The sequence below is a fragment of the Somniosus microcephalus genome, chromosome 23, assembly GCF_052327205.1.
Source record: "Somniosus microcephalus isolate GS21.2 chromosome 23, FLI_Smic_1.0, whole genome shotgun sequence".
NCBI lineage: Eukaryota > Metazoa > Chordata > Chondrichthyes > Squaliformes > Somniosidae > Somniosus > Somniosus microcephalus.
The window spans coordinates 22546195-22565455 of record NC_141009.1 but is presented as its reverse complement, the minus strand read 5'-3'; the positions used below and the strand labels follow the sequence as shown (position 1 = coordinate 22565455).

Below are 19261 nucleotides of genomic sequence, written 5' to 3'. Positions count from 1 at the left end.
AGAGCCAAGTTCAAATCTCAAATTACACTTGACATTCACACTTGTTCTTCTGGAGATTGTGTTTCATCACACTTGGAGGGAGGGAGAGAAAATTGGTCACCAGAGAAATGTAAAAATGTACCTTCCTGCTTAGTTTACCACTTTGGGGATCAACAGGAAGGCCAACAAGGATGTTCCTGGCTGGAGAGTCTAGAACTAGAGGGCATGGTCTCAGGATAAGAGGTCAGCCTTTTAAGACTTAGATGCGGAGGAATTTTTTCACTCGGAGGGTTGTGAATCTTTGGAATTATTTACCCCAAAGGACTGTGGATGCTGAATCATTGAGTATATTCAAGGCTGAGATACATTGTTAGACTCTAGGGGAATCGAGGGATATGGAGATCGGGCGGGAAAGTGGAGTTGAGGTCGAAGATCAGCCATAATCTTATTGAATGGCGGAGCAGGTTTGAGGGGCTGAATGGCCTACTGCTGCTCCTATTTCTTAGGTTCCTATGTTCTAAAGCTCTCTTGCCTGACTCACTTCACTCAGGATCTCTGATCTTAGTCCTACTTGGAACTTGTTTTACTCCAGTTTTCTGAACTCTAGCCTAGCTGTCTGTCATTCTGGCTGCCTGTAACACACACTCCCATTTCTCCGATAGCCTTACTTCATTCTGACCCAACTTTCTGATTGTCATCCTGTGCTGCCTCATCTCCTGACTATATCTCCTGCTATGTCAGTAGTTTCTTTCCTGGTCTGTAACCCATTTTCTAATTTTATCATTCCTTGAGAGCACTTTATTCTTCGCTCTTGAATTTTTTTTCCCTCTTCACAGGGACCTTTCAATCCCACCTGCTTCCAGGATACCATTTCTCCCAAGCACCAGGAGATCCATAGGATTTACAACACAGAAACGGGCCATTCAACCCAACTGGTCCATGCTGGTGTTTATGCTCCACACGAGCCTCCTTCCTCGTAACATAACAGATGCCCATTGGAGACTTGCCAGGGCTGTTTTTCATCTCGCTATTGCTCTATTCCTGCTGAAAACAGGGCAGTAGTGAGACAAAAATAGCAGGGAACTTGAAATAGGCGGTCAGTTTTCCTGCCTGAGACAGGTGGATACCTCATTAATAAGTTTAAATCGGGGTCCAATAATGTTTTTAGGGCCCCGATGCAATTTTAGTTTTCCACTGGGTGGATTGCACGCTCTGCCCAGTGGAAATAAACGTTGAACGTCTGAACTGGATCCTTTGGAGGCCGCTCCAAAAAAAAAATCACAGCTAAGTTTTTGAATGATGTCCGTGGGACCGGAAGGAGCATGATCCAATACCATCCCGCCTGCTGCCGTTCACTCCACATCTCGCTGGTGACATTGGACTGGCAGTGACATCGCACCGCCCCATTTCCATCCAAATTAAATGTCGTAACCACCCTCCCCCTGCCCCCCCCCCCCCCCCCCCCCGCCAGCCAATCTCATTTGCCCTGCAGCTGAGATCAGAAGCTAAGCAGAGTGGGGAAGTCAAACTCGCACACCTCACATTTTGCGTTGCCACGGGGGCTATTTCCCCAGCCCTGAGGAGGCGGGTATGGAGGCGGGACTGCCGGGAACATGGCAGAATTTGGGGGCAGGGGCCCAACCCGCCTCCATGCCATCTTCCTAGGAGGCGGGTTGCTGTCCCACGCCGGGTCCCGTCTCCTTGGAGGCGGGAAGGGATTAAAGCCTATTAACTGCCTGTTAACAGGCAGAAAATAGGATTATCCCCTTTTTTGCCCTCGCCCCTTTTTTGCCCTCAAGTGTGGGCTTCCCGAAGGCTCCCAAACCCGCCAGCTCAGCTCAGCGAGTACTGGGTCTGCGGGGGTCGGGAGGGTGCAAAAGTGTGGTGTGAAGGTAAGTGATGGGTGCAAGTGTGGAGAGGTAAGTATCTGAGGTAAGTGCAAAGTGTTAGTAAAAGTGTACTTACCTTTGTTTCTTCCTGCAGGCTTCAGTCGGTGTGTATGCGGAGAGTCTCGGACCTCCACGTTGGAGATGACTGATGGCCATTGCATTCTCAGATGCAACAACCATCTCATTTCTGTAAAACAAAGAAGGTTGATGAGGTCTTGAATGCAAGACCTCATCAAACTGCAGCGAATGTCACTGTTTGACAGCTTCACAGAGCTGTCAAACAATGACAATTCATCTGTCAAAAGTTTTTGACAGATGAAACGTCATACGTTGACATTCTCTGCAACCGGCTTCCCCTTAATTGGCCTGCTGAGCTCGCTGGGTGGGTTTAACAAGGTCAATCAAGGGAAAATAGCGTGGGTTGGCCACAAATTGATGGAGGCGAGTCATCGACCCGCCAAGCAGCAGTCCCGCCTCCGACGCGCCCCCATTAATAAAATCGCCCCCCAAGTGTTTGCTCTGCAGAATGCTGCTCCTTTGGACCTGCACGAACCCAACTGTATCTCACTCTTCTGGCTGTATCTGGCCCTCTTGGCTAGGTTTTCTGCTGCCCCAGTTTCTCCGTTCTAGTTCTCTGAGCGCCTTCTGGGTTTTTACCTCATTCTATGGTGACTCTCTGACCTTTCTCCTGGCTGTGTCTCCTACTATTTCAGCCGTGTCTTGTCCCTGTTCCGGCTATCTGGTTTCTCCTCTGGCTGTATCCCTCTTTTTTTTTTGTCCTGTTGTTAACTCAGTCCACTGATCATTTTTTTTCTCTCCCTCCCTCTGTATGCCAATTTGTCATTCAGTACAGCCATTGAAGAGCTCGCTACTCCTGGTTGACAAAGTTCACACTATTTGAGTTTCAGTTCAGTGGAAAACAACAGACCCTGAAACATAAAATAGGGGGTCGGGGGTGGGGGGGGTGCGGGGGAGTATAAGATTTATGCAAGGAAAGCAAAGCTAAGTGAGGATAGAAAAGCAAAAAGGGCAGGGTAGAATTAAACAAAATAAAAAAGATGAAAATATGAAGAGTAAGAGCTGAGTAGATTTAATGATACAAACAGTTTGTTTCAATTATTTTTTTCGAAAATACTGTTTTTATACATTGGAGCTTTTAATTACTATGACTTAGTATATTACAGACCACACATTTCTTCATGTTTTTCTCTAAAGTGCAAAGTTACCATTATTCCCTCAGGTTTTCCTCCCTTTCATGCTTTGACAGATGTACACATGTGGTTTAACTCAGTGTTGTGAGAAATGTAGACCCTTTTTAAGTTTATTTCCTTATTGTTAAAAAGACACATCCAGCACACCCAGTCCAATAACATCGTATTAGAACTGCCCCGAGCTTCCGAGCTACCTCCCCCTGTATTTGTCTAGAGTTATGCCTTGGTGCTTTTACACCTCTTTGTACCCTCTCCACATTAGAAGTGGTTCATATGCAGTAAATGTGGCAGTGTGTGCGAATGTGCCCATGTTTTCATGAAGCCCTTTTCCTCTGAGGCATATTAATAGCAGATATTTGGCACTTGGTCTGGTTTGTTTTTTGATCAGACACCTATGATTTGCTTTATATCCCGATTTGAAGTGAACCCATTGTTGCTGAACCTCCTCAAAGCAGTACGTGTATCAATCCGATGCAAACTCGCCATGTTGAGTGAATACCTTGATATAACTTGCATGCGTCAGTTAGACAACAGGTAACAAAGTAACTTGGGCTGTAGTGCAAAAAAAATCACCAAATGATCGTAGAAACTGGCTTAACGTAGTGATTGTTTCTGTGCCACTAGCCCCAACTTGAATATCTGCTTAGAGCCAGCGACAATAGCCAAGTGTAGATGTCGAACTTAGAGTTAGAGAATTTCAAAGTATGATTTCCTGCTTAGTTTCCACATTTTAAAATCTCCTAATGTGAACAGTTTTTTTTTATCTCTAGTTTTTTTTTCTTGGTGACTGTTTTACTTTGTTTAGGTATTCAATTGAAAAAAAATAGAACATTGCCATCTTAATTAACCTTTTAAATTTGTCTTCTCCTGTTGCCGCTCTTGAGGTAGGAGATAACTGTGGGGCAGAGGTGTGCAGTGTGAAACATTACAATATTGTGCATCTACATCGTAGCTTTTGGTTTTTGCTGTGTATTCACAGCAGCTAAAGCCACAATCTGCTTGCTTTGAAATGCAAAACCAGCATCTGTTGGAGAGGGGAGGGGTTTGACAGGACTTTAGATAACACTGTGTACTCCTGACATCATCAGAATACATAAATGTGCTAGACACCAACTTCCAGGAACCTTTACATAGATGTGTAACTAAAGGGGGCGATTTTGCCAGCCCTGGGGAGGCGGGTTTGGAGGCGGGATTGCCGAGAAAATGGCAGAATCTGGGGGCGGGTACCCATCCCGCCCCCCCCGCAACCCATCTCCGTACCATCTTCCCAGGAGGTGGGTACCCGACCGGCACTGGGTCCTGCCTCCTCGAGGCGGGGAGGGGATTGCAACCACTTAACTGCCTGCAGTTAAGAGGATTATCCCCATTTTTCCAACAGAGGTGCGGGCTTCCCGACGTTGAGAAACCCCGCCAGGGTCAGCGAGGCGAGCAGTGGGTCTGCGGGGGTCAGAGGGGTCGAAAAGTGCGCTGTGGAGGTGAGTGATGGGTGCAAGTGTGGAGAGGTAAGTATGAGGGGTGAGTGAAAAGTGATAGAAAAAGTTTACTTACCTTTGTTTCTTCCTGCAGGCTTCAATCGTTGGGGATCCGGAGGCTCCGGCATCTCCACAGCAGAGATGACAGAATGGCTGCTGTATTCTCCAATGTAACAGCCATCTGCTATCTGCTCAGAAAAGAGGTTTGGTGAGCCTCAAATACAAGAGCTCATCAAACAACAGAGAATGCCAGTGTTTGACAGCTTCTCAAAGCTGTCAAACGATGACAATCCATCTGTCAAAATATTTTGACAGATGAAACGTCATACGCTGACGTTCTCTGTCACCGGCTTTCCCTTAATTGGCCTGCTACGCCTGCTGAGTGGGCTTAACAAGTTCAATCAAGGGAAAATAGCGTGGGTTGGCCAGACGGCGATGGAGGCGGGACTAAAACCCGACAAGCAGCAGTCCCGCCTCCAACGCGCCCCCCTTGGCAAAATCACCCCCTAAGAGACACGTAGACAGCATTGTTGAATTTAGATCAAACTACAGAAGAGACTTTATACCTAACTCAAAAGTAAGGAACACGGTGAAATTCATTGCACACGTTGCTCCTTTGTGTGAATTTTGATCCCAGGAAGAGTGTTGTACACTGATGTAACAAGTGCATTAGGGTCCATGAGTCACCAAAGAGTGAGTCGATGGGATTTTAATGCACACAGCACCATGCCAGATCTTGTAACTCGCTGCCTGGCTGCCATTCCTTGTGCAATTAAATGGTTTCTTGTGGGCTAGGGAGATGGGGAACCGAAATGAGACAGTAAGGGCACGAAGGAAGAGGGGCAAAGTGGCAGTCATAAATCAAAGCAACTGGGCTCACAGAAGGAGATAAACAACACAGAGAAGTGGATATAAAAGAGGTAGATATCCATATTTAATTTTTCATAGCCTGTGGAGCCTGTAGTAGCAGTATTATTCCCAATGTGTTTCGCTTTTTGTGTCTCACGTTCTTTATTTTTTCTGTGATTTGTGGTTTAAATTATTTTTTTAAACAGAAGTGTAGAAACGCACACCAAAGCAAACAGATCCTGTGTGCAGTCCTTTCTCAGGATTTAAAGCAGAAAATGTTGACTGGAAATACATGATCCAACAGACATAACAATAAATGGTATGGGGTTGAGGGGGGTGGTAGAAAAACTTTGTTTCACGCTATAACTTCAATTGAAACTGCAGAAATTTGAGGGTTAATAGTTGTGGTGTCACCGTACACAACTTTGTTCAGTTATAGAGTTTATTCCCAACTTTTCCTTTCATTGGATCCGTTGAATTAGGCTCGCTGCAGCTAAAATTATGCTGAACCTTTATAAAGCGCGGGTTAGGCCACAACTGAAGTATTGCATCAGTTCTGGTCACCACACTTTAGGAAGGATGTGAAGGCCCTTGAGAGGGTGCAGAGGAGATTTACCCGAATGGTTCTGGGGATGGGGGATCTTAGCTACAAGGACAGGTTGGAGAAGCTGGATTTGTTTTTAGAGCAAAGGAGGTTGAGGGGTGATTTGATAGAGGTGTACAAGATTATGACGCGTTTGGATAGCTAGACGGGAAAAGGCTGTTCCCACTAGTTGATGGTACAAGGACTAGGGGACACAGATTTAAGGTTTTGGGCAAGAGATACAGGGGGGAACGTGAGGAAAAACTTTTTTACGCAGCGAGTGGTGATGACCTGGAACTCGCTGCCGACGGAAGTGGTGGAAGCGGAGACACTCAATGTTTTCAAGGGAAGACTGGTTAGGCACTTGAGGGAAATAAACTTGCAGGGCTACGGGGATAGAGCGGGGGAATGGGACTGACTGGATTGCTCTACAGAGAGCCGGCATGTACTCGATGGGCCAAATAGCCTCCTTCTGTGCTGTTATGACTCTGTGACTCTATAATCAAGCACCTCTGGCGTTAAAGGTGCTATATGAATGCAGGTTGTTATTGAAGTACTCGGACTGGAGATGCCTCATTTATTAAAGAACAGATGACAGAAACAAGCTCCGAATAAATATAGATTGCCAAATGTTAGAAATTAACTATGGCAACGGGAACAGCAGTGGACTGCACGAGATCGCTGCTATTGGGTAACTCTGTAATCGTGTGGGTAACGTGTTTTGAAAAGCAGTCAGACTACTTGACAGTTTTCAAATAATCTAGAGTATTTTGTTACTCCTTCAACACAAGTCCTAGAAAGTTTTGACTAGGTTGTCTACAGTCCTGAAATGTGCCCAGTCAATTACTGAGGAGATTATTGTTGTTAGAAGTGCCCCAGGTCAGTTGGTAATGGCTAAATTGTCCTCTCCTGATGCTAGGACCTCCCTGTAGAACAGTAGCAGGAAGAAATCTATTGAGTTTTTGGGTTTAAAGGATTACTCTTTTTTTCTTAGTCACTTTATATCGAAAAGAAATTGCTCGATGGGAAGAAATTGCATTTAAAATATATGGGCCAACAAATTAGTGAATTGTAATATTTTGCATGTAATTTAGTTCAAATGTCACATCTCTAAAGCAAAGGATGTTTATAAGTAATGTAATACTCTATTTCCTTGAAGAGTGCTTGTCCTATCTGAAAGTCTTCAGTGTCAATGTAAAAATGGCATTTTACTTGGCAATTTCTGCATTAGCCATTCAGATTATGTGTCTTGTCCATAGTTGTTCATCTCATCATGGGCCCCGTTCCAGTAATATGCTCGCAACATGCTCATTAACTCAGTTCACCTCAAACATGCGCAGTGCTGGAGGCTGCGTAGAAAATCCCGGATACGTGGGAGTGATTATAAGGCCATGATCTCATCGAGGGGTTCAGACAGCATCGCATCGTAAATCAAATAAACCAGGAAGCTGAAGCTGAAGCAGGATGCAGTTGTCCTGTAGGCCCCAATAGATTACAGCCTTGAAATCATTGCAATTTTTTTTTAAACTTTTCTCTCCGAACTATTCGCGCTCACCTCTGCCATGATACTCCCCCCAACACCATTTGGTGTTTTAATGCAATCATTTTGCGGCGATTGTCATTACGAGAGGACTTTAGTTTCCCGTGAGGGTCACTTTGCCCTGGCAGTGCGCACGCGTATTAACCCAGTAAACTTCTGGCTCTGATAAAAAAAACAAAAGGTTATTTGTTCAGAAATTGCTGATTGTGTTAGCCTGTGCCCTTCAGTGAAAGAAAAAAGTTCTCTGTGAGGTTAATTGAGACCTTATTTAAATGAAGGCCACTGACGATTTTTGCCACGTCCTGCAAATTAACAGTAAATATTTAATTGAGCAGCGATGCTTTTTTATATTAAGAGCTTCCATTTTAATGATGTAACCAAAAATTTTTTTAAATGAGCGATGCTTGTATAACCACAGCAGGTTTTGACTTTTTAAATGCTACTGCACAGAACATTTTAGCTACTGTTCTCACTTTTCAAATGGTAAGTTCCACAGTTCGTGTGGAACATGGTAATGTTCACTAGGAACCTCTAGGTTCCAGAGAAGTTATCGCTATCTGTGTACAATGTAAGTTTGACACAGCTCCCAACTCCGTGGCGGCAGCTGATGGAAGGTGCAGCCCTGAGCGGGGGAGTAAATGTTGTCAAAGATCACACGTGGGAGCAAGAATGGAGGAAATCCATGAATGGGGCACTCTGAGTGAACAGAGACAAAGACGTCAACAGTACAAGAGGCTCGGAATGAAACTATGGACATGGGCTGGGAGCGGCATTTTAATTAATTAAAAAAAGCCTTTTAAATAACAAATAAATCTGAATTGGGTCTCATTGAGGCACAGAAGGTGTTACAAATTGGTCTGAAGGTTGAAGAGAATGCAACAGAACCGAAATGAAGTGCGTTACACTGGAACTAGTTCTTTTCACTTTTAAACTTTCACGTTACCTTTCTCTTCAATATTACTTGGCCTTCCTGCGTTTGTTTTATATTGTGCTCATGTACTTTCACTCATGGCTACACACAGCAGTTGCTTGCGTTATAAGAAATTCAACTGGTTATTAATGATTAACAAGGCTTATAGATATTATAGGGGAGGTGGCTGCAGGTAGACTGTTAATTTAAACAGAAACACTATTTTGGCGGTAATAAACAAATCAGGAGGTATTGGCATAGAAGGAATTAGGTGGTAGAATCTGCAATGTGATCCCAAGTGTCAATTGAAACTGTTTACCTTATGCTAACACTATGATGTGAACCATTTTAAATCATGAAGTTTTACTTCAAGAAGGGCCAGGTATTAGTGCAGGATATTAATCATTTCAGTGAGAGCACCCCCGATCGCTGAGCAATTTCATACGTGTGAGTAGCCAAGCTGTACAGACTGCGAAGGTCCCAGTTTCAATCCTTCCCTGTGATCGAAGGTCTCGGGTTCAGTCCTTACCTGTGGTGGAAGGTCCTGGCTTCAGTCCTTACCTGTGGTGGAAGGTCCCAAGGTTCAGTCCTTACCTGTGGTGGAAGGTCCTGGCTTCAGTCCTTACCTGTGGTGGAAGGTCCCAAGGTTCAGTCCTTACCTGTGGTGGAAGGTCCTGGCTTCAGTCCTTACCTGTGGTGGAAGGTCCCAGCTTCAGTCCTTACCTGTGGTGGAAGGTCCTGGCTTCAGTCCTTGCCTGTGGTGGAAGGTCCCAGCTTCAGTCCTTACCTGTGGTGGAAGGTCCCAGCTTCAGTCCTTACCTGTGGTGGAAGGTCCCAGCTTCAGTCCTTACCTGTGGTGGAAGGTCCTGGCTTCAGTCCTTGCCTGTGGTGGAAGGTCCCAGCTTCAGTCCTTACCTGTGGTGGAAGGTCCCAGCTTCAGTCCTTACCTGTGGTGGAAGGTCCTGGCTTCAGTCCTTGCCTGTGGTGGAAGGTCCCAGCTTCAGTCCTTACCTGTGGTGGAAGGTCCTGGCTTCAGTCCTTACCTGTGGTGGAAGGTCCCTGCTTCAGTCCTTATCTGTGGTGGAAGGTCCCAGCTTCAGTCCTTACCTGTGGTGGAAGGTCCCAGCTTCAGTCCTTACCTGTGGTGGAAGGTCCCTGCTTCAGTCCTTACCTGTGGTGGAAGGTCCCAGCTTCAGTCCTTACCTGTGGTGGAAGGTCCCAAGGTTCAGTCCTTACCTGTGGTGGAAGGTCCCTGCTTCAGTCCTTATCTGTGGTGGAAGGTCCCAGCTTCAGTCCTTACCTGTGGTGGAAGGTCCCTGCTTCAGTCCTTACCTGTGGTGGAAGGTCCCAGCTTCAGTCCTTACCTGTGGTGGAAGGTCCCTGCTTCAGTCCTTACCTGTGGTGGAAGGTCCCAGCTTCAGTCCTTACCTGTGGTGGAAGGTCCCAGCTTCAGTCCTTACCTGTGGTGGAAGGTCCCTGCTTCAGTCCTTATCTGTGGTGGAAGGTCCCAGCTTCAGTCCTTACCTGTGGTGGAAGGTCCCAAGGTTCAGTCCTTACCTGTGGTCGAAGGTCTTGGGTTCAGTCCTTACCTGTGGTGGAAGGTCCCAGCTTCAGTCCTTACCTGTGGTCGATGGTCCCAGCTTCAGTCCTTGCCTGTGGTGGAAGGTCCCAAGGTTCAGTCCTTACCTGTGGTAGAAGGTCCCAAGGTTCAGTCCTTACCTGTGGCAGAAGGTCCCAAGGTTCAGTCCTTACCTGTGGCGGAAGGTCCCAAGGTTCAGTCCTTACCTGTGGCGGAAGGTCCCAAGGTTCAGTCCTTAGCTGTGGTCGAAGGTCCCAAGGTTCAGTCCTTACCTGTGGTCGAAGGTCTTGGGTTCTGTCCTTACCTGTGGTGGAAGGTCCCAGCTTCAGTCCTTGCCTGTGGTGGAAGGTCCCAGCTTCAGTCCTTACCTGTGGTAGAAGGTGCCAGCTTCAGTCCTTACCTGTGGTAGAAGGTCCCAAGGTTCTCCTTACCTGTGGTGGAAGGTCCCAAGGTTCAGTCCTTACCTGTGGTAAAAGGCCCCAGACTGAAGCTGGGACCTTCCACCACAGGTAAGGGCTGAAGCTGGGACCTTCGCGGTCTGTACAGCTTGGCTACTCACAAGGATGAAATTGCTCAGCGATCAGGGGGCGCTCTTGCTGAAATGATTAATATTCTGAACTAATAGCTGATCTCAGCTACTTTAGTCTCAACACCCCTGGATCACGGAAACGAGAATCGGCTAGGATTCCTGCCCCTGATCATTATTCAGCAACTCTGGTTGGAAGTAAATGTGAGGATAGGACAGGATTGGACTTGACTCTGATGGCCCTGTGGTCAAATAGTCTGCTGACACTCTGTCGAGGTTCTCACAGATGAATGATGGTCACTCAGAGGTACTGGAGGGTGTGTGGGGCACCCTTGGGACCCAAGCAGGAAATCAGTGTCTTCAGGAGGTGATGGGAGGATGGAAAAATCATATCATGTGCTCCTCTTGTTGATTACTTGCTGTAATCTTTGAGGGTGAAGGTAGAGACATAACCAAATTATGTTTTGTCCAATTCATGTCAATGGGTAATAGATGATTTTGCCACACTCGAGTTATCGACGAGTATTTTCTTTCTTATGTGCAAAGCTTTCAGTAGATTTTTGAAGACTCGGCTGAAAACAATCGAATCATTTTTGAAACAAACCTGAACTCTTAACACCGATCGGGTTCCGAGATAGCCGAGGGATCTCGCATGAATCTGTAATTCATCCCTTAGACCATCTGCTGTTTTGTGTAAAGTGCATCCATCCCTCCCCCAGCCAAATTCCTGGAAACTGGCTGGTTTCATGCCAAGGTGAGTAGGTGGTACCGGTGAGAAGGCTGTTGGCAATGAAGAATCCTGGGAGAATGATGCCACAGGTGCAGATCCATAATAGGTCTCAGTTATTGCCGGTGCCAAATTGCAGTAAAATTGCCTTCACCCTTTTGACATTAGTGCATACAGTTTATAGTTGTATCATTATCTGAAAATTCAGGGGATGAAGTATATACCTTATAAAGCAGTATTCCATGAGGTGGCTACAAAGCTGAAATGTGCTTACGCCACCAAAAGTACAATTGCAGCCCTTCTCGAGCCTCATGCGCCATATATTAGAGTACAGGATAGACTGCTGCCCCTCAAACGGGGAATTGTTTTTTGTTATCTTTTAAACTCGTATCATGTAGCAAAGCTTGGGCCGCAGTAACCCAAATGGTTTTGTTAACCAGTGCACAGCTGGTAATCTTCCTTGTGTGTCCCTGATGAACAGCATTAGGCATTTGTTCAAGACACAATTAAGTTGCAGTTCTGACATTAGGTTAAAATTGGCCTATGTCCACATGGTATTATCATAGAACTGTCCTCTGCGGTATCCTCTAAGGGAATGGTGTAATCTGAACATTTTGTCTGGTATTTTATGAACTCCAGCACTAATAAAGGAATAAGTGAGTCAGAAATATTCGCAGTTGTTAGTTGTGAAAACCTACACGGCAGGTGATTTGTAACCCTGGTGGAATAGTCTAGACTCCACTATTCCAATGTTCTCCTGACTGACCTCCCACCTTGCACCCTCTGTAAACTTGAGCTCATCCAAAACTCTGCTGTCCATATCCTAAATCGCTCCCAGTCCCACTGACCCCTCACCCCTGTGCTCACTGACCCACATTGGCTCCCGGTCCGGCAATGCCTCGATTTTTAAAATTCTCATCCTTGTTTTCAAATCCCTCCATGGCCTTGCCCCTCACTATCTCTCTGTAACCTCCTCCAGCCCCACAACCCTCTGAAATCTCTGTGCTCCTCCAATTCTGGCCTCATGCGCACCCTCGATTTTAATCGCTCCACGTTTGCTGGCCGTGCTTTCAGCTGCCTAGGCCCTAAGCTCTGGAATTCCCTCCCTAAACCTTTCCGCCTCTCTATCGCTCTCTCCTCCTTTAAGACGCTCCTTAAAACCTACCTCTTTGTCCAAGTGTCCTAATATCTCCTTGTGTGGCTCGGTGTTAAATTTTGTTTGATAATCGCTCCTGTGAAGCGCCTCGGGATGTTTTACTATGTTAAAGGCGCTGTATAAATGCAAGTTGCTTTTTGTATTGTACTCAAAGTTTGAAATTCAGTGCTTGAGCAGATTCTGGTTCCAGTTGTTGTGATTTGTTTTTGTGGTTAGAACAGAATCAGAAGACTTCAATTCAATTGTTAGATGGCAGCATTTCAAATCCAAGCTGGTAGAACTGAGAGAATAAAGTGCCTTGTTCAAGATATTTCACACGAACAATCAGCACTGCCAGTAAACACTGACAGTAAAAACCCTGCACACTGCCATAGATGGTAGTTTTATTCATGTTAAACAGTTGTGTAATTTTCCCATTTAAAGGAGCCTGGCGTGTGTACTTTAGTTAATACTAGTGGCCCACCTGTGGCATAGCCTATGGTTAAGCCAGAGGACAGGCTCTCTTAGCAGGGCAGGGACATATATCATGTAATGCACAATGGCGCAGACCGGAGGTCTCCCGGGAGGCGCAGAGATCCGTTGCTGGGCCTCTCCAAACTGTCGGTGCGCAGGGCCCACGTATCCCAGGGGCGCAGGCGGTTCGCAGCGTCCCTGGGATCATGTGGGCCATGGGGAGCCAATCAGAGAAGGGAATCTCCCTTCATACATTTGACAGGAAGACCTGTCAATCATATGAATGGAGATCACCCCCAAAACATAGTAAAACTTCAAATAATTTTTTTTTTTAATCACATTTTTTAAATGATTGAAATTGCATAAATTAACTTTTAAATAAGAATTTAAATTTTTGAAAAAAATAATTAAAGTTCTTAACGGGGCTAAAAATAAACTTACCTTTCTTTAAAGTATTTTTAAATGATAAATCAGTGGGAAATTTAAAAAAAACTTTTTTTCAACTCTTATCACCAGGCGCAAGAATTGTAAGGGTTTTCTGCGGGCGGGGGTCTCCAAAAAGCGGAACTGTCCGCCCGCAGAGGCCCTTCTCTCGGGCAGCCGGAGGATCTGTCGCGAGCTTTCTTCACGGATCAGAAATGCCGGTTTGCAGCGCATGCCTGAAACCGGCATTTCCGATGTCCTTACGGGTGGGCACACAGCGCGTACACACCCATAGGCATCGGAATATCCGGCCCAATATCATCTTCTGTTGCTAAGGTGCATCGATGTGCAAGGTGGCCTCTTCCTTGAAGGTCACAAGGTCTAATTGTTGTAATGATATACTTTGAGGTCATTTAGAGGCTAATTGCTCTGAGGGATAGCCTGAGGTCATCTAGAGGGCGTCCTCTGTCGCTGGGGAAGTTTCACTAAGCATTAGAAATGACTGGTTTTCTTTTTTTATATGTTTTTCAAAGTGTGACGCACATGTGGTGCCTGAAGTGCAACCGATATGCCCAAAAACTTGTTGTTAATGGCAAATGATGTTTTATAAAAAAGGACAAAGATACAAATGCATGCTTAGTCTTATTTGCTGGTGTAAGCATATTAACGTTGCCTGTCTCCACCCCTGCCTCAACCCATCTACTGCTGAAACCCTCAATCTTGCCTTTTTCATCTCCTGACCCGACTATTCAAATGCTATCTTGGCTGGCCCCCCCCATTCTCCATGTTCGGTAAACTACAGGCTTGAGGGGCCGAATGGCCTACTCCTACAACTGCTGCCTGTATCCTAAACCACACCAAGTCATGTTCTCCTTTAAAATCTTCCTCCTTGAGTTTAAAGCCATACGTGGCCTTGCCCATCCCTAGCTCGGTAACTTCCTCCAGACTCCTGCCTCTTTGCCATCCTCCTTCCCTTTGCCCCACCATTGCCATCCATGCCTTCAGCTGCCTAGACCGCAGGCTTTGGCAGTCGCTTTCCTAAACACCTCTGCCTCTCCTCCTGCCTCTCCTCCTTTAACAGTTTTGGTCGCCTTATCTGAGGAAGGATGTTCTTGCCATGGAAGGAGTTCAGCGAAGATTCACCAGGCTGATACCTGGGATGGCAGGAATGACGTATGAGGAGAGATTGGGTCGATTGGGCTTATACTCGCTGGAGTTTAGAAGAATGAGAGGGGATCTCATTGAAACTTATAAAATTCTGACAGGACTAGACAGACTAGATGCAGGAAGGATGTTCCCGATGGTCGGGGAGTCCAGAACCAGGGGTCATAGTCTAAGGATAAGGGGTAAGCCATTTAGGACAGAAATGAGGAGGAATTTCTTCACCCAGAGAGTGGTGAACCTGTGGAATTCTCTACCACAGAAGGCAGTGGAGGCCAATTCATTAAATATATTCAAGAAGGAGTTGGATATATTTCTTAAGGCTAAAGGGATCAAGGGATATGGGGAGAAAACAGGGACCGGGTACTGAATTTGGATGATCAGCCATGACCGCATTGAATGGCGGAGCAGGCTTGAGGGGCCGAATGGCCTACTCCTGCTCCTTATCTTCTATGTAACACCCTCCTTCAAACCCACATCTTCAACTAACCTTTGGGTCACCCCTCGTAATCACTGCTTTTTTTTCCTTGCACCTCTGTGGAAGCACCAAGTTACTGTTGGTGATCTGGAAATTTACCTTTTGAAAGAAAAAAAATGCAAAGAAAAAGGCTGGATTCAACGTTTTGAAACTTAATTCAAACTTTTTAACCAGATCAGCCATGATCTAATTGAATAGAATAGGCTCGAGGGGCTGAATGGACTCCTGCTGCTCCTATGTATGTGTACTGGTGCCATAATCCATGCCCACTAGTGGACCAGAATAAGTGCCACTGCTGCTTATACTAGGTGGGTTCAGCAGCCAAGATGCTTTGTGTTCCTTTCCATGTATATATGCAGGCACACTGTGTATGTTTGCAGGGGCAGATGCATTGCTCTTGCTCAAAAGACAAATGGCACCAACCACAGAGAGTGCACGGGGGGGGGGGGGGGGGGGTGCAAATAAAGATTGAAGTTATGATTTGGGCCATCGGTTGGACCTGGCAGAGGTCCAGATTGGCACTTGTCGCGAACCCATCCCCTGAGGTAAGTCATTTTACACTCGCACCGTGACGGGCCGTGTAGAACTCCACTGAGATTCTGATGGTCGTAGCTTGAATGACTTCACTTCCAATCCAAAATGCTGCGCAATTATATAACTTGGAGGCAAATTATGTTTGACTTCACCAGGAAAGTGAAGGTAGTTAAGGTTTTAAATGGGTCCACATTGCTCCTGTAACTGACAGAACCGTAAGTGAACCAATTGGTAGTGTTACAGTAAGTTCTTTCATTTAAAGTTACTTTCCTGCTGATCAGCACTGTTGCATTTTGGCTGAATGAAGGTAATCAACTGGGAAAGGTTTCGCATGCATCAGGGTAACCCAATAAAACATCAGCCATATTTCATTACGGAAGCAAAGCATACAAGGACCTGTTGTCAAAATGAATTGCCAGGCAGGGGTTATAGGTCCCATTATGTGGAAGTTTAATATATGTTGTTCAGCATGCTCATGAAAAATAACTGCATTCCGGGGATGTCGATTATATCAGAGGCCTGGAATCCACTCTAGCACCTGAGGCAGTGTTTTTCAGGCACGTGAATCTCTGCTCTGTGCAACTTCACTTTTACATTCTAACCGAAGCCACTTTCAGAACCCGTCCTGCCACGGTTCTGGTGTTTTGCTTTGCTTCACTTCACTGCAGTGTAGTAGGTGCCAAAGATGGGCTGATAAGAATATAACGAGAGGCTTAGGACCACAATCTTGCCCTCGTGTCAATTCTGTTGAGTTGGATTACATATTTAACTCATAAAATTGAATCCGTGCGTGTGTTTTGAGTTTGGCAGAATGTTCCAGATATGACCGAACTGCTTTGCACTTTAGAAGAGACGCTCGTTAACGGAGCTTCAGCTGCTCCCTCATCCTTCGCCTTTGGCTCCGCCGGGGGCTGCCAACCCTCCAGGATTGTCCTGGAGTTTCCAAGAATTAAAACTTAATCTCCTGGTTCCTGCTGCGAGCAACCCAGGAGAAAAATCATTGGGGTGTTAAAAGAAAAATGGTGCTTTTGTCATTTTCTTTGAACACTTTTTTTTCTAGCAATCAAAAAATATTGGAGATAGGGGGGAAAAAAGGCTGTTTGCCGGTTGGAGGTGATGTGACAAAACTCCAGGAGTACGTCCAACCAAAGTTGGCAATACTAGCTCCGCCCCAGATATAAAGAAAGATTTGCATTGATATAGCGCCTTTCATGACCACCGGACGTCCCAGAATGCTTTACAGCCAATGAAGTACTTTTTGAAGTGTGGCCACTGTTGCAATGTCGGAAATGCAGCAGCCAATTTGCGCACAGCAAGCTCCCACAAACAGCAATGTGATCGTGACCAGATAATCTGTTTTAGTGATGTTGATTGAGGGATAAATATTGGCCAGGACACCAGGGAGAACCCCCCTGCTCCTCTTCGAAATAGTTGCCATGGGATCTTTTACGTCCACCTGAGAGGGCAGACGGGGCCTCGGTTTAACGTCTCATCCGAAAGACGGCCCCTCCGACAGTGCAGCACCCCCTCAGCACTGCACTGGAGTGTCTGCCTAGATTTTTGTGCTCAAAAAAAAAAGTCCCTGGTGGGACTTGAACCCACAACCTCTGACTCGGAGGTGAGAGTGCTACCCACCAAGCCACAGCTGACATTGTCACGTCAATATGTGTCAATGCCATTGTCACAGGCTTGTTAAATAAAAATATTCCTTTGTTCAATGAAATAAGTGAAACCCCGATTTTTTGAAAAAAAAATGTTTCACTTGTCCCCGGCATGTTGAGTCTCAGATCCTGAGAAAAGCTCAGCCCCTCCTGGCCCAGAAGTTTAAACTCTGACTACTATCTGGAATCTAAGAACACAGCTGTGTTTGCTCGGTATCCCAGGGAATGATGCCCAAATGAAACCCTCCATGCTTTGCTCTCCCTTCTCTCATTTACCTATGTTATAGATGCTGAAGGCCTGTTAGAAGCTGGAGACCCAGAATTCTCATTGCTACAAGCAAATAAAACTGACTCCATACTCTTACCTTAGAACAGAGACTTGCCAGCAGTTCGCACCATAAAGAAAGTGGGTCTCTTCTCCAATAGAGGAACGAAGACCAGATTATTTATATTTGCCAGTGTTGGCTGCTGGAGGTTCTGACGAAGGGTCATCGACCTGAAACGTTAACTCCGTTTCTCTCTCCACGATGCTGCCTGACCTGCTGAGTGTTTCCAGCATTTTCTGCTGTTGTTTCAGATTTCCAGCATCCGCAGTATTTTGCTATTGAACCAGTGTTTTCCGCCAGCTGAACTCTTCACCTGGAAACCCATGAGAAACTGGCCTGGCGGGTGGTGATTGATCACTCGGTTCTGACCATTAAAGGTCACCAATCATACCACAGTGCATGCACTGATAATGCAAGTATTTGAACACCAAGAGATAGAGTAAGGGGAATAGAATTCTCACTTGTGGGTGATGATACTTCTGTCAGACTAGTATGCAGTGTAGCAGTGTTAAAATAACTCGCCACCTGAACCTTTTGGAGCTCAGTACTGTCACCAGATGCAAAGTTGAATAATTCAACCTGTGAAAAGTGTTCCACTTTGTAGCATGATAAGCTATCATCTGAGGAAGAAATCAAAGAAGGCAGGGCAGCGGGATGGGGGTGGACCTCAGTGTGTTTAACTCCTCCACACCAGGTCCTGTAAAGCTACAACGCCAACATTTCTTTGGGTAAAACAGAGACAAGAAGAACTGATTGAAAGGTTTCCTTTAAAAAGGAATCTGATATTTTTATATCCAGTTCTACAACAACTTCACTTCATGTTAGGAATAATAGAATTCTACTCTCTTTGGACAAACTGTGTTATATTCAATTAAAAACTTCCAGGGTAAAACCCACGAGTGGTTTAGAGCTCTCTGGAACTATTCCTGGAACATTACTCTACGTCCTCCGCCACCCAATCCACCCAGTTTACAAAGTATTTACTGCACAGAAACAGGCCATTCTGTCCAACCGGTCCGTGCCGGTGTTTGTGCTCCGCACTGGCCTCCTCCCACCCATCTTCATCTAACCCCATCAGCATATCCTTCTATTCCTTTCTCCCTCATGTGCTTATCTAGCTTCCCCTTAAATGCATCTATCCTATTCCCCCTCAACTACTCCTTGTGGTAGCGAGTTCCACATTCTAGCCACTCTCCTGAATTATTAGTGACTATTTTACATTTATCGCCCCTAGTTCTGGACTTTCCCACAAGTGGAAGCGTCTTCTCTACATCTACCCTATTGAGCCCTTTCATAATCTTAAAGATCTCGATCAGGTCACCCCTCAGTCTTCTCTTTTCTAGAGAAAAGAGCCCCAGCCTGTTCAATCTTTCTTTGACGATTCTTTCTCCAGTCCACCGTGCCTGATCTCTCGCCTTTTGTTGTTGGGGTCTACATTTTCATTCCTACTTATACTTTTCTTCCTCGGTGTTCATCTCTTCTGTAGCTTATTGCTCCTTCTTTGTTTCTGGCCTCCTTCCCGTCCGTTCGTCTCATTCCCCCGCTCTCTCTATCACCTTCCATTCCTCCTTTCCGTTCTCTTTCATCATGCCGCTTACTGTGAACAGCACCAATGGGTTCCGCTGCGAGCCCCATCCCGCCTCCAGATTAAAAGGGTAACTTAAAATAAACCCAATGAGACGTGAGAAATTAAGCGTTTTCATCTTTTTAAAAAGTCAGGCTGGTTTCAGGCGTCTTCATCATATAGCATAAAGGAAACTGATGCCACTCATTCTGCGTGACATTCATGAGTTATTCGGTCCTG

At 45.7% G+C, this 19261-nt stretch overlaps 1 protein-coding gene across 6 annotated transcripts in view; it reads left to right on the top strand.

Moving 5' to 3' along the window:
- Positions 1–19261, top strand: part of ralgps1 (Ral GEF with PH domain and SH3 binding motif 1) — a 905396-nt gene that overhangs the window by 480987 nt on the left and 405148 nt on the right. The gene's annotated exons all lie outside the window — the stretch shown is intronic.